Source organism: Condylura cristata, unplaced genomic scaffold, assembly GCF_000260355.1.
Source record: "Condylura cristata isolate star-nosed mole 26May11 unplaced genomic scaffold, ConCri1.0 scaffold00016, whole genome shotgun sequence".
Classification (NCBI taxonomy): domain Eukaryota; kingdom Metazoa; phylum Chordata; class Mammalia; order Eulipotyphla; family Talpidae; genus Condylura; species Condylura cristata.
In genome coordinates this window covers 1,641,120-1,656,631 of record NW_004567117.1, presented here as the reverse complement: position 1 = coordinate 1,656,631, position 15,512 = coordinate 1,641,120, and the positions used below count along the sequence as shown (strand labels likewise).

General features: G+C 35.9%; 1 protein-coding gene across 2 annotated transcripts in view; it reads right to left on the bottom strand.

Annotated features, from left to right (window-relative positions):
• The window catches only part of SPIRE1 (spire-type actin nucleation factor 1), a 143,710-nt gene that overhangs the window by 96,739 nt on the left and 31,459 nt on the right, over window positions 1–15,512 (bottom strand). The window lies entirely within an intron of this gene.

Below are 15,512 nucleotides of genomic sequence, written 5' to 3'. Positions count from 1 at the left end.
ATGGTGATAGCACACAGGTGAATTGGTGGTGGGAGGTCCACAGAGATTACAACTGAGATGAAAAAAGGCACAAAATGAAGAATAATGTAAAAATAAATTTTAAAAATCACAAATAATAAATAAAATTTAAAAATAAAATAAAAGCTCCTGCTATTATTTTGTTGTCAACATTTCTCTTTAATTCTATTAATTGTTCTATGTATTTTGGTGATATATTTATAAGTAGTATATCTTCTCTTGTATTGAGTCTTTAATCATTATGTTCAACTCCATTTTGCTCCTTTTTTTAACTAGAAATTTATTTTATCTGATGAAGGCATAATTGTCCCTGACTTTTCTGATTACCACTTATCTGTTGGACTGTCTTCCAGCCTTTAACTTTAAGCCCTTGTCTTTCTTTGCAGTATAATGATTTTCCTATAAACAATAGAAGGTTGGACTTTGTTTTGTAATCCATTCAGCCCTTCTACACCACGTAATTGGAAAATTCAAACCATTTGCATTTAATGTGATTATTGAAACATATATTTATTTATTTCCACTTTGTTACTTAAGAGTTTGTGTGTGTGTGTGTATGTGTATTTTTATACTATTTTTTTGATAACTCCTTATGTTTTGGTTGGGTATTACTCCCACTTTCTTAAGTATTTGTTACTTCTATAGATTTTTTTTTAAGATTTTATTTATTTATTCACATAGAACTGGGGTACAGGCCAGAGATGCGGAGGGTGAGAGGATTCACCAGAGACAGAGCCGGGAGCAGAACAGGCAGACAGACGAGGTACACTGCTGCGGGGAGCAGCGGGCGGGTCAGGAGAGGTCTGCCTCGCCATGTGGATCTCCCCCTGGGCAGGCGGGGATCGAACTCATGCAGAAGTGACTTTAGCTTCTTAGTGCTGTGCTTTAACCCGCTGAGCCACCAGGGAGGGCCACTTCTATAGATTTTTGTCTGAAGGTTATACTGAGTTTATATGTGATGATCTATATTTATGATCGCAATCAGTTTGAGCTTTAATTCATCCTAATGGCCCACATTTTCACTCTCTTCCTTCACATTGTAAAAATTTGGAATCCATTACTTCCAGATGGGAATTATTGCTATTTTACAACAGGCCATTTACTATTTCTTTCAAGGTTGGCTAGGTGTTGATATATTAATTTTTGCTTTTCTATAAAGCTCCTTATTTTCTCCTTCAGTCTGCAATTGTAAGTTGAAAATGCCATTCTTTGAGGTTTTAATTATTTCCTGTCATTCACCTCTCACCTCATATGCTGCCATTGGGAAGTCTGCAGTCTTAACAGGTATTCCCTTATATGTAACTATCCTTTCTCTGGATGCTTTTAGTATCCTTTAATTGTCACTAGTTTGTGTGTGTGTGTGTGTGTTTAACCAATTTGATTATAACACGTATTGGGCGGGGGTTGGGAAGTGTTTTTGGGGGCTTTTGAGACTTCTGGATCAGAATATTTGGCTTCTTTTCCAGACTGGTTCCTTTTCTCAGCTCTTATACTGTGTTTTATAAGGTCTTTCCTCTATGTCTAGCACAAAGCCTTGCATAGCCTGCTGACATAGTAAGGTAAGCAAATATTCTATTGTATTTCCAAGTCAAGTAATGAAAGGATTTGAGAATAATTCACACATGAGGCCCAGAGTCCCTGAGAATGGGGAACATGTCCAACATCATCAAAAGAATGTAATCATGACATTTAAGTCAAAGAGCCTATGCTAGTCACTTCCACAGAAAGTTCTCAAGCTACTTATTTAAAATAGTACTATATCACTTTGAACTAAAGTAACTTCCATCTAAGTTGATTAAAGCACTTGATTAGTAACCATTAATTAAGATTTCATATTGTACAATGTATAATTTACATGTTGAAAACAAGAACACCAACATCAAATAAATAACAAATAATGTAACCAAAATTAAAACGTAAAAATTAAAAAGAAAAGCAAAAAGTCACACTTTTTTACCTTTCCTGATAAAATCTGAAAAGATTATCTCCATTAAGTTTTCCTTAACTATATTTACTGAATCACAGTCACCGAAAGGCTAATATTTTAAATGCTTAGCTTTCAGAATTCTGACAAGGAACTTGATGAACTACTTTTCCAATGATAGGTTTCATTAATAATTATCTGCAAGAAGGTTTACATTCCCATGAAGTTTGTTCCTTGAAGGCAAATGAAAGTCCTAGTTCCACAGATGACTTAACTCAAAACAACATCATGGGTACAAGAGAGCAAACCAAAATCAAGTCCTTTATCCTTTGTATTCCAGTCAATTTCACATGCCAAAAACTATGATAAATGTAGACGAAGAGCAGCACAGGGAAAAGCCTCCAATCTGACTACTTACTCTGTGCTTTAATCCTCTTTGGCTGAATGCTTCTGATAATTGATATTGTTGACGTAAAGACAGTTGCATGTTCAGGCAACTGTCACTTGTAAAGCATGTGAAAAGATATAAGAAAGTTTGAAGAGAAAAAGGCTTTGGTGTTTTCCAAATACACCTAAAGCAAAATAACAAAAAAGTTAAAAATAAAAGGTTGGAAACATACATACCATGGAAATACAGATTAGAAGAATCCAATGTAATAATGTTAAGATCCAAAAAAGAGAGTTTAAGTAAAGCATTATTTTTTTTTAAAGATTTATTTCAGGCCAGAGATGCAGGGGTGGTGAGAGGATTCACCAGAGACAGAGTGGGGAGCAGAACAGGCCGACTGACTAAGTACATTGCTGAGGGGAGCAGTGGGTGGGTCAGGAGAGGTCTGCCATACCATGTGGATCACATCCGGAGTGGGGATTAAACTCATGCTTAAGTGGCTTTAGCTTCTCAGTACTGTGCTTTAACCTACTGTACCACCGGGGAGGGCCCAAGTATAGCAGTATTTAAAGAGGTAAAAGGGTTATTCCCAGAGTGATAAGTATGAAATTATAAGGGAAAAACTTAAAATTTAATAAAACATTAACAATTTTTAAAATAAAAAATATATCAAAAAAACCTGTAATACTAAGATATCTGTTCATGCAGGGGAAAGGCAATGTCATGTTTTGATTTAAAAGGCAGCCTCTAACGTCAAGTGCCTGGGTCACATCCTGACTCCATTACTCATCTGATGCCTGATATTAGAAAAGGTACCTCACATATCTCAATGCCTGTTACTTCATCTATAAACTGGAGATGATTATATCTGCCAGGAAATTAGAATAATACCTGTTGTCACTGTCAGCTTTCAAAAGTGTTAGCATGCTGGCACAGGGATTAAGTCTTGGAGCTATCAAGCTATCACCAGCCACTGAGGCATGAATTCAATCTCCAGCCAGGGGGCTAACCCACATGGCACAGCAGACCTCTTCTGTCTCACCTGCTATTCCCCTCAGCAGTATATTTCAGTCAATCTGTCTGTTCTGTTTCCCATTCCATCTCTCGTCAACCCACTTACTTGCCTACACCCCAGTTCTTGCATACATAAGTTAACAAAAATAAATCTTAAAAAACAAAGTGGTAGCACACTACTAAACTCAAGGAGGAAGTGCCATTTGTACACTTATATATGTACAAGTATGTAAAAAGATATAGAACATATACTAGTTTTTTAAGAAGGGCCAGTTGCATGAAAATGTGAATGCTAATGAAAAGGAATGTGTGTGTTAAACATATTTGCCTGCACATACATATAAATTTACCTAGAAGAATGCACAAACTGTTAATAATTGCCTCTGGCAAATGGGAATAGAAAATCTGGGAAAATGTTGTTTCTGTATTGTGCGATTTTTTTTTATAAGCGCCTATGTTACTTTCATAAATTTTAAATAACAAAGACCTAAATATAACTTTTCACAGCCTGTTATTTTACCATCATAATCCGAAAACATTAAGCCCTGCAGAGAACTATTATTCCTACAAACAATATACTCGATCCTTCTTTCCACTCATTCCTTTCTTATAAATAACAGTTCTCAAGCCAAGATCCAGATCTTTGGTAGCTCACAGGCTGGACTAAAGCTTTAAGTGACCAAGATCCAATAATAGTAACTTTACCTCAGTCACAGAAATACTTGAATTAATGAAGACAATTCTCTCAAATCCATCTGTAATACTTTAACAGATGATCAAATAAACAACAAAAATATTTTAATAACATCTACTGACAAGGAATTGATTAGGAGGCTTTTCACAGATTTTTAAGGCTATATATGCTTCTGTGATTTTATATTATATAGATAGAATAAATTCATTCTCTGCTACTAAAGTTCTAGTTTATAAGAGTTTCAAGTGTTCTGTAATAAGCATGGTGGTTTCATCTGCTGAAAAATAAATCTGATAACAACTGTTCTGTGTTTACCTGTGTAATGCCCACCTGGAAAATTAAAACATAATTATGTTGAAAATACATATTTTAACTGTCCTTTAAAGTATAATTACTCTAGACCCTTAAAGAAAGCAAACACTATATGAAACAGCAGATGTCACATCTATGACATCATTAAATCCCTATAATAATTCTGTCAGTAGGTATTATTCTTGACCCTACTTCCATTTGATTAAGAAATTGAAAACAGAGAGGTTAAAATATTTGCTTAGTAACAGCCAACAAATAGGTAAAGTGACTAAAATGTAGGTTGCACCTAAGGTGAGGGGTTAAAACTTATAAAACAGGATTCTGAGGCACTCCCTGGTAGCACAGCAGATTAAAACACAGCACTGAGAAGCTAAAGCTACTTCAGCATGAGTTCAATCCCCTCCCCGGAGGTGATCCACATGGCGCAGCAGACCCCTCTTGACCTGCCCACTGCTTCCCTCAGCAGTGTACTTAATCAGTTGGCCTGTTCTGCTCCTCACTCTGCTTCTGGTGAGTCCTCTAACTACCTCTGTACCTCTGGCCTGTTCCCCAGTTCTGTATGCATAAATAAATAAATCTTTAAAAAAACAAAAACAGGATTCTGAGATGCTGTGCTCACGAGGAAAAAGTGCTGGCGTACAGAGTACTGCCCAAGTATATCAAAGTCTTCCAATTCTTCTACATAGTAGTTTAGGAACTCTCAGGAAAATCCTATCTAGAGGGGCTCTAATATAATTTTAAATTCTTAAAAAATTGCTAAATACATATTTTAGTCTTCCATAAGACAGCCAAAGCAACTGGATAAAAAATAAAACCTGGATTAAAAGGCCAAGACAGTGTGCTAAATGACTTCTCCATCAGGATGTTTCTCAATTTCTGATATAGAATACAATACACTGGGTTGCCTGCAAAATATTGGGTCCCTAGCCCTTCCTAGATCTGCAAAATTAAAACCTATAAAAGGAGTAGGTCTGGGCCCTCCCTCGTGGTGTAACAGGTTAAAGTGCAGCATTATGAAGCTAGCTACAGCACAGTGGCTTTAGCAGGAGTTCCCTGGCCGGGAGGTGAACCATATGGCGCAGCAGACCTCTTCTGTCTCACCCAGGCTCACCTTAGCAGTGTACTTTGTCAGTCGGCCTGTTCTGCTCCCCACTCTGTCTCTGGTGAATCCTCTCACTGCCCTTGCTCCTCTGGCCTGTACCCTAGTTCCGTATGCATAAATACATCCATCTTTGGGGAAAAAAAAAAAAGATCTCTCAGAGGAGATCTGAGATTTTACAATATGACTCCTGAAACGATCCTAAGCACTATGTATTTGAGAACTAAAAATATAACGTGCTTTAATGTACACTAGAGTTGGGGTCCACTTACTGAGATACTAGGGAGAAATCAGTTCAGTATAAATGATACCACGTAGGCCTTCTGAAGTTAGGAATTCTTTAAAACTGCTTAATTGAAAAAATTAACTGATTTGTTAAGATATAATCATATATCACACAACTCACACATTTAAAATGTGCAGTTTGATAGGTTTTAGTATGTTCAGTTATACAATCATGACCACAATTAATTTTAAAACATTTTTATTAACCCAAAAGAAATTTCTTATCTGTTAGCAGTCACTTCCCATTTTCTACCAATTTCATTCAGACCCAGACAACTATTCATCTACTTTCTGTCCTTATAGATTTAACAATTCTGGACATTTCATATATTTATAAATGAATTCACACAATATGTGACTGATTGTAAATAGCTTCTACCATTACATGCTTAATCCACATTATAGTTGTACCACATTTTTACTGCCAAATAATATTACATTGCATAGATATATCACACTTTATTCATCTATTCATGTTGGTGGATATTCAGTTGTTCACAAAATTGCCTGTTTTCATGAAGAAAAAAGATTAAATAAAAGTTGTGAATGATACATATATATTTTTTAATATAATAGCTTATTTTTACATCATTTTGTGCCTTTTTCCATCTCAGTTGTAATCCCTGTGGCTTCCCATCACCAAATCACCTGTGTGCCATCACCACAGTCCAGTGCTTTTCCCCTTCACCCCATTTTTATCCTATTCCCCACTCCGCCCAGTAAAATGTCTCTGGTATATAGTTGTTCATTACCTCCCTTCCCCCTCCCCCACTTCTTCTGCTGGTCCTTTATGCTCCTGCTAATAATGAAACCATCCGGTATTTTTCTTTTTCTTTCTGGCTTATTTCACTAAGCATGATCCCTTGTGAAGTGATACTTTTCCAAGTATAGCAACATACTTAACTTGTTCACTACAGTAAATCTTAATGCAATGTAAAATATATATATATATTACTCACATATAATGGTAAAATTTCCCATTTTAGTTACAGATATTAATATGAATATGGTTATCACAAGTTTAATACTTCTAAGTCAAATCCTGTTGTCTTTCAAAATCAGTTGTTAAATTCTGATTCTGCCACCAAAGGTAATGGTTTCTGTGCTGGAAAATTACTGACTTCCCTCTCTAGTTCACAACTGCTTTCTTTGTTCCTTTTTTTTTTTTAACCTCCACGGACTTGTCCCAATCTGCTTCATAGACCTTATTTCTTTTTACTCCCCTTATTTAATGCTGGCCTAGTAACTGTGCTGATAAGCAAATATGTAAGCTTGTAGAAGGACTTCTATTCAAAACTCTGGAAAACTATAATGATTTTCTTATCTGTTTATTTTTTTAATGTCAGAATATTTTAAATATACTTTCAGCTTAAAATTTTATCCCTGCTTCAATTAAAAATTTTTCCCTTCATAGATCAGGTCAGAAATTTTCTTTTAAAAACTGACAAGATTCAAGGCACAAACATCTTTCCTAATGAATTAGTGTGGTAAAGGACCATGTCTGTTTTTATCACTGTTATATTCCTAAGACCCAAGCAGAGTCTGGGTAGTTATTCATATATTATTTATATTCTTGCTGAAAGAGAAAGAAAGTAAATGAAGGTAGATTTTTTTTTTTACAATAATAACTAATACCTATTGAATGTATTTGTGTGTGCAAGGGCCTGTGTTAAACATCACACATTTAATCCTTATTACATGTGTTCTTTCTCCCAATTCCAGAGATAAAAAAACTGAGATTCAGTAAAATTATTAGAGTAGTAGTAAGCAAGGGAACAGAACTCAAACCCATCTGCCTCAGAGTCTTGTAAACTTAACCACAAAGGTAGGTACAATGAGTGAAGGAAGGGGAAGTAACACTCAGGACCACAAACCAGGCAACTTCGATTCCAAGGAAGGGATGGGGAATGGTCTAAAAGCAGCCTGCCCACTTTGGGGTTTTCTGTAAAGGTAGGCACATTCTTTCCACAGTCTTCCTTACTAAAACAAAAAGCTTCTGTGCTAAATTGAAAAAACAAACAAAAAGTACAATCTGAGAAGAGTCAGGGCAAGGACAGCCACTAATAATCAACTCCTGGTTCCATCTGGGTTTAAACCAGTCACAACCTCCACCTGAACACTCGTTCTTACCCATGTCAAAACAGACGCAGGAATATTTAAGGATTAAATTACCTTCTGCTACATAGAGTAGTATAATGCAGCAATATTAGTACTTTTCCACTGTGACTAAAATGTCATTCTAAAAGGCATTTCCCAATTTTGAATGGGTAATATTCCAAAGTTCCATTTCAATGTAGTCTGATATCAGAAATCAACTTTTTCTATAGAAAAAAAGTTGTTTAAATTATTCCAATAGTAGGCAACAATAGGTTATTTAAATTGAAAGTACTATGCAAATGTGTTTGAGTCTTCTCACCATTCTAGAAACCTCTGAGCTCTGAGCAAAAAGGCAGATCAGCACCACAGAGGTCTCAAGAACCAGTTGCAAAAAGCAGCAGTGAGATAAGTTCCAGAGGAAACCAATCTCAATGTGAGCTCTGCATTTCCTGGGACAGACAGGCCAGAAGGTCACCTTTCTTCACATAAGAACCTCCTATATTCATATAATGTGGCTGAAGTTTGCAAAATGAATTATACAACTTTCATGATTTGCTTGAACAGAATCTCAAGAAGCACTTAGCCAAAATAATACTTGTAAAAAATATGTAGCCATTGGTTATCATCTTTACTTTTATAGATGGGAAAAGAAAGATCCTGCAGGTTAAGTTCTTTGATGCAACATAACAGAGTGATATAACAGGTAAGCACAAAAACCTGTGCCCTCCAAAGCTGACATTGTAGAAGAGAGAGACAGAGAAACAAGATTAAAAAGTAAATTATAACATTATTAGCAGGTGTTATGGCCTATAAATGAAAATAAATGTGAAGTTTAAATAGGTCAATTCAGAACCTATGCTAAACTGTGCACAGGAGCAACTAGTAGGATGTGAGAGGGCAGATGTGTGAATACCTGGGGGGAAGAGTTGCAGTCAGAAAGAAGAACCAAAGCAAAAGACCTGAGGAGTGAGTGAATCTGAAATGTTCTGAGAAGAAACTCTAGTGGGAACAAGGCAATAGAAAGGAGTGCTGGTGAGAAGTGGGGAGTTCCAATTATATTCTGAAAATACAACCAAGAGCATTTGCTAATTTATTATTTAGGAATCAAAAATGATTCCAAAGTTTCTGTCTTGATCAGAAATGTCTTGATATGGAAGACATTAAGAATATTAGTTTGTAGGGAAATAAAAAATTCAATTTTAGGCATATTAAGTTTGAGATGCTCATTAATAGCTCAGAGGACAGAAAGTTGACAGGCAATTTTAGGGGAATAACACAGGTCACAGATATCAAGTTAGAAGTTGTCGACAGGGAGATGATATTTAAAATGGGGCCAGATGACATCACTGTCCTAGATTCAAAAACTTGAGAGCAGAGGAAAAAAATTCACCAGGATATTATGTTTTGTGAGATAATGAACTGTCAGAAATTTGAAACTACTTGTTGAAGATTCATTTGAAGGGCTTTAAAAACCTGCAGTAATACTGGTAGTCTATTAAGCATAAAAAATAAGATAACATTTTACACAAAGGGATAATTTCATTTTCATCCATTTCTTCTTCCAACAGCAATATTCTTTTCATACATTTGATCATCAGAAAAATAAGAACATTTCTAAAAGAGTTCATAGATCATCTACTCCAATCCATTTGTCTTATAGAAAGGAAGGTGATGGCCAAGAGAGGTTATGACCTGAATAAAAATAAATTCACATGACTGATCAGTGGCAGACTACAGTACTGGTCTGCAGACTCCAAACCCAACATCCCTTACACTGTCACTATGGGTTTTTCTGATGAAGGAAATTTGTTAGTCTTCTTGCAAAGCAATGTTTCCCAGCATGTATCGACCTGATCATTTTTCATGCTTACCACACATGGGAATAGGTAGGTGGAGAGAGAAGAATAAGCTGCTGGAAAGCTCCTAAGGAGACTCACCACAACCTCCCTCACCCTCTCCTATGTGTACCACCTCCAAGTGGGAATCACTGCTATAAAGTCATTATGAAAAAGAAACGGTGATAGTTGTCACTTAATAACAATGTAGAAAACTGTGTAGTATTCACTATCTTCTGAGTCTCATCAAGTATTTTTATTTTCTAATATTACTATTAAGTTCTCTGATCCCTGTCCAAGTATTTATTGTATGGTTACTCTTTTTACTGATCAAAGCTAAATTATTATGAGGCATTCAATTAGCTACAAATAAATAAGAGTATTCAGCTTCATGCTATATTTTTTAAAATGTTGAAGCCATAATTACAAAACTTTCATCAGTTAATGCTTAATTACTAATTTTAAAATGAAAATATAATCTATTAACTAAAATTCATTTAGTAAGCAAATTCTCTTAGAAAAGTTAAGACTACACAGCTATGAGGATTACCATTACCACTCACCTATCAATAAAGATTACTACATTAAGTATTTAAACAATGAGTTCATTTGATGTTGCATATTACTAAAAATTAAAACATAACATTAAGTTGTTTTGAAAATATTTTGTATAAAAACCTTCATGTTAATTATCATTATAAGTAAAAAAAAATGAGATTATTGTAGAGCTCCACATGTTAAAAATACACATGGAAATTGGGAAAAATTTCATTCATTTATTCAAAAGATGTTTTCTAAGTTCCTGCTCTATACATGGCACTGCACTCAGGATTTCTAAATACAACAAGAAACAGGACACAGTTCCTTCCTGGAGGAATTTGAAGTCTAGTCTGAGCCATACCTAAGAAAGCATGCAATTAAAATATAGTAGACTAAATGTTTCTAGAAGAAAGTACAAATTGCAACCACGAAGCACACTGGAGGGCAAACTAATCCAGTCTGGGAAAACATCCAAAGCGGAGGAACAGAAAAGCTTAGGCTTGAAAAATGTGTATTATGGTAGGCAAAGTAGGAAGTGTAGTAAGAGCCAATAAAACAGCAGTACAAACCTGTCCATGAAAGAAAAGATGAGGCTTTGAAATTCTTCAGTTATATCAACATTACCAAGTGAAAACTTTGGAGGGGAAAAGGAATGATGTCAGAGAGATGTGCATGATCAAACTCATTGTATTGAGTGAATAAATAGCCTAAATACTGAGCAATAAGGAATTAATAAATTAATTTTTAAAAGTTAAGAAATTGATACTATGGGAATTTAACATTGAGCATTAGATTTAAAAAATAAGTTATAAACCAGTATGTTTGGCATGACATCTTATGAAAAATACATATACGTCCAAAGGAAAAAAGATATTAAAAATGCTAGCAATGTTGCTGAGAAACAGCTACAGGTGATTTGGCTTTTTTTTTTTTTTTTTGCTTAGCTTTATTTTCAAAACTCCTATGTAAGTTTGTATAAAGCCAAAGTCGTTTAGAACCAGTGCCATTAAATGAAAACTATACTTATGACTCATCCATAACAAAGCGGAAGACAAAAATCTAGAATTGTGTGTGGTTTTTAACAATTATCTCACTAACCTTTGCTAAGTAATTTCTTTGTACAAGTCAAGGAAATATGGATACAAAGATAAAGGACACATAGTCCTGGCCTTGAAAGGACTCAAGTGGATGAGACAGATATGTACAAAGGTATGACACAGGGAGGAAAACAGTTAAGAAATATTAGGAAGCACTCTGAAATTATTAAGAACAGAGACTTGTGTGAAAATGTCAAATATATGACAAGGGCACCACTTCTGGCATTACAGAAGCCATTTTTTAACATCAGCCTCAGCTACTCCAGTGAGTCACATTATCCCACATCACCTTGACCTATTTACCATAAAAAAGGGGGGAAGGGGCATTGGAGAGAGACACCACACTAATTATACAAACTGGGCTCATGATGCAGTGTTGATGTACCAAACTTGCTTTAAAAGGAGTCAATTGTAGGAACCCCATGACGACCTACCCAAGAAATTCATTATCAGATGGTCTCTTGCTCTTTAGCACTCTGGGTTGTCAAGGGCAGATAAGCAATCAGGTCCAGCAGTATATGAAAAGGGAGCTTTCAGAGAAAGCCAAACAGCTAACACAGAAGAAAGCCTACAATACTCATTTTTTTAGAGAAAGAAAACAGAAATGACAGGCAAAATAAAATCCAGGAAGGAAGGCTACAGTCTGTTCTTGTTTCATCTGCCAAATCAACCAAACAATATTCCCTCTACTTTCTTCTTAAAAATTCATCACAACTTTTGAAATAGTTGCTTTAATTTCCTGTACTTATTTTGCCTTTTTCATTTCACAGACAACTCATTTTTCTCTTTTACTATACTACTTTCAATTTCCTTTTAAATATGTCAGGAACATTAAGATGTAAAAAGACCACTTTCAATACTTATACTTTATTACACAGAAACTTAGGGGAAAAAATTTCCCTACAAAGTTAAAAGGAATATGAAAGATCCCAACAGTATAAATCATGTAAGGATTTTCAAGTTATTACCCATCTCAGATATTCACAATGAAATTTCATTAGGAGAAATCTGTAGCTCATATAAAATTCACGTATTTGTATAGATATAGACATATACCCTTAAAATATATGTATTGCAGTACCTCCCTGGTGGTGCAGAGGGTTAAAGCACAGCACTAAGAAGTTAAAGCCACTTCAGCATGAGTTCGATCCCCGCCCTGGAAGTGATCACATGATGAGGCAGACCTCTCCTGACCCACCCACTGCTCCCCTCAGCAGTGTACTTTGTTGATCTGCCTATTCTGCTCCCCACTCTGTCTCTGGTGAATCATCTCACTGCCCCTGCACCTCTGGCTTGTACCCCAGTTCAGTATGCATAAATAAATAAATCTTTAAATATATATATGTATTGCCTCAATAAACGTAATTTTTAAGAATCCATATTTTGTAATGACTGTGGCACTTGGCCTAACTTTAAAACACCACATTGCTCACACATGGTTAATCTTAATATTTTAAATGACTGTATCAAATAACTCACAAAATATAGAGTTGGGAGATCTGACTTCTGCCATTTGCTTGGTAACAATTTCTTGCATGTCCTTAAGATCAATGGAGATCTGCTAACCTAATCCATAGTTGCAGCAGTACACTGCCCTGTTACTCTTTTACTATGTCTCCAAGCATTACCACCCTGTTACTTATGTTCTAGATGTTCACAGCTCTTAATAAATGCCTTCCTGTCTTTCTTCCTTTGCTCCTTGACATAAGCTAAGTACCCCACTCTCATTTTCAGCATCATTTACTTTCTATAATTTCTTTCTGCCCCTGCTTCTCTCTCTTTCACACACTCACACACATAGACACACACACACATATGCACATATGTGTTTCTGTCAACCATCTGGCTTATCTACAACCCTGAATTGAGAGAGCTCAAACACTGGAGACATCCCTCTTTTCAGGGTGTGAACATAAGACCTCACCCACAGATAAGAGACATCTATAGGAAAAGGGCTTATCAGGTACTGCTTTAACCTCAATGGATACACCTAGGAGACTTACCCAAACAAGTATGAGCCTTAGCAGCTTTCCAATGCTGAACTAGTGCCAAAACCTAAAAGGAAACTTGCTATTTCTGTACCTCTGTGCCTGGCACTTCTGAATCAAGTGAATGGTTTCATCTCAGGGCCTCTAAAATAGTTAACTGCTTAAAGGGCTGTTTGGCAAGAAGGAAAGGAAAGAAAGCATAGCATAATTTGTTGAGAAGTTGATAAGTACTAACAACCTCAACTTCTGGCTCTCTTCACTAAGAACATTCAACAAGCAGAGTTGCTATGGTCTCCACTTTTGCCTTTTGTTTTTTAGAGCTACCCACAGAGCCTGAAATAGCTGCTTACTTTCTTTCTCCACTCTGGAGCACATAATTCAATTTGCAGGCTGGAGGAAGAGATGGCTCAAATGGCACAGATGACCACATGACTGCATAGCTGGGTATGTAGGACCTTCCCTGCCCCCAACTGCCACCCACTCATACCCAACCTAGGGTTGAACAATGGAGTGGAGATGTGGGTGAGAAGCAAGGCAGGGTCAGACTGGCCAGTAGTGCATGTGCACTGGCAGCAGAGATTTCAAATTTTTTGGATTTTTACACAAAACTAGCTTAAATCACCCATCTGAAGAGTATTATCTTTGACATTTACAATTTTTTAAATATATGGGTACAAAGTAAGAAAAAAGTAGTATCTGTATCATTTGCTCCTGATATTTAACATAATTTCCTGATATTTATCTGGCATTATAATGTCTTCCTAAATATACACTTAGTTTTTAACTTACAGCTGTACAACCTCTATATCTGTACAAGCTATATTTCAAAGCTAAAATTCCTTTCATAGTATGTTGAAAGCAATAATTCTTTCAATAATACTTCTGAAATTCCTGGTTCTTTTTTAAAAGCAGTATTTTTAATTCTGCCTAAGATCTCCTATATAGAGCACACAAAATTCAAATTACATATTAATGACCCCACAGAAGAAAGGGTATACTTCTATTACCACATGCTATAGGCTGTATCAGTCTCAAAGAATCTTTAATATAAATTCCTATTTTACATGTTTTTTTAAATAACAATGTAACCTCTATTCAAAATGACTACACATTTAACAAAAATTTAAAATACAGACTAAGCTTTTTAAATGCAATGATTGCATGTTATCAATGAGAATATTTTAATGAAAAAAATACAGTTTAAAACTATAATTTATTTGTAAATAGATGGCATTAAAGGCTAGTATTATGATCAATAGGGGAATAATAAAAATGTGCTTATAAATTAACCTTATTGGATATAAAAAATTATAACAGGGCCAGCACTATGAAGCTATCCACAGCCACTGTAGCATGAGTTCAATCCCCACACGTGGAGGTGATCCACATGGCATGGCAGACCTCTCCTGTCCTACCTCCTACCTGCTGCTCCCCTCAGTAGTGTTCTTCAGTAGATCCACCTGTTCTGCTCCCTACTCTGTCTCAGGTGACTCCTCTCACCCCCTCACACTGCTGGCCTGTACCCCTGTTTCTTGTGTGCATAAACATGTAAATCTTAAAAAAATAAATAAATGAAACAAACTTTCCATTTCAAATCAGTGAATGAAAGTGGAAGTATAACATTAGTTAATGTCTTGGAAAACAATAAAATAACATCCTCCATATTAGACCATGCCTAAATTTTCAGACTAAACTTTAACATATTTTTTGAAAGGCTAGGGAAAAATGTGAAATTTCATTTCTCAGTAGTATAGGTAAGACTGTCCTTGTGTGGGGGAGCAAAGAATCTATTTTTTAAATTCTTTTTATAAAGATTTATTTACTTATGTATAGAAGAACTGGAAAGTCAGCCAGAGGTGGGGCAGGATAAGAAAATTCACAAGAGACACAATGGGGAGCAGAACAGGCAGATCTACTGAAGTTCACTGTTGAGGGGAGCAGTGGGTAAGACAGACAAGGCCACAGGGAGTCCCTATTTTTTTAATTCTATATGACAAAAATCAACATGTATAATGTAAAAAGTGCAAGAAACTGTTTACAAACTTTTTTTTTTAAGATTTATTTATTCATGCATACAGAACTGGGGTACAGGCCAGGGGTGCAGGAGCGGTGAAAGATTCACCAGAGACAGAGTGGGAAGCAGAACGAAGTATACTGCTGAGGGGAGCAGCGGGCGGGTCAGGAGAGGTCTGCCGCACCATGTGGTCACCTCCAGGGCAGG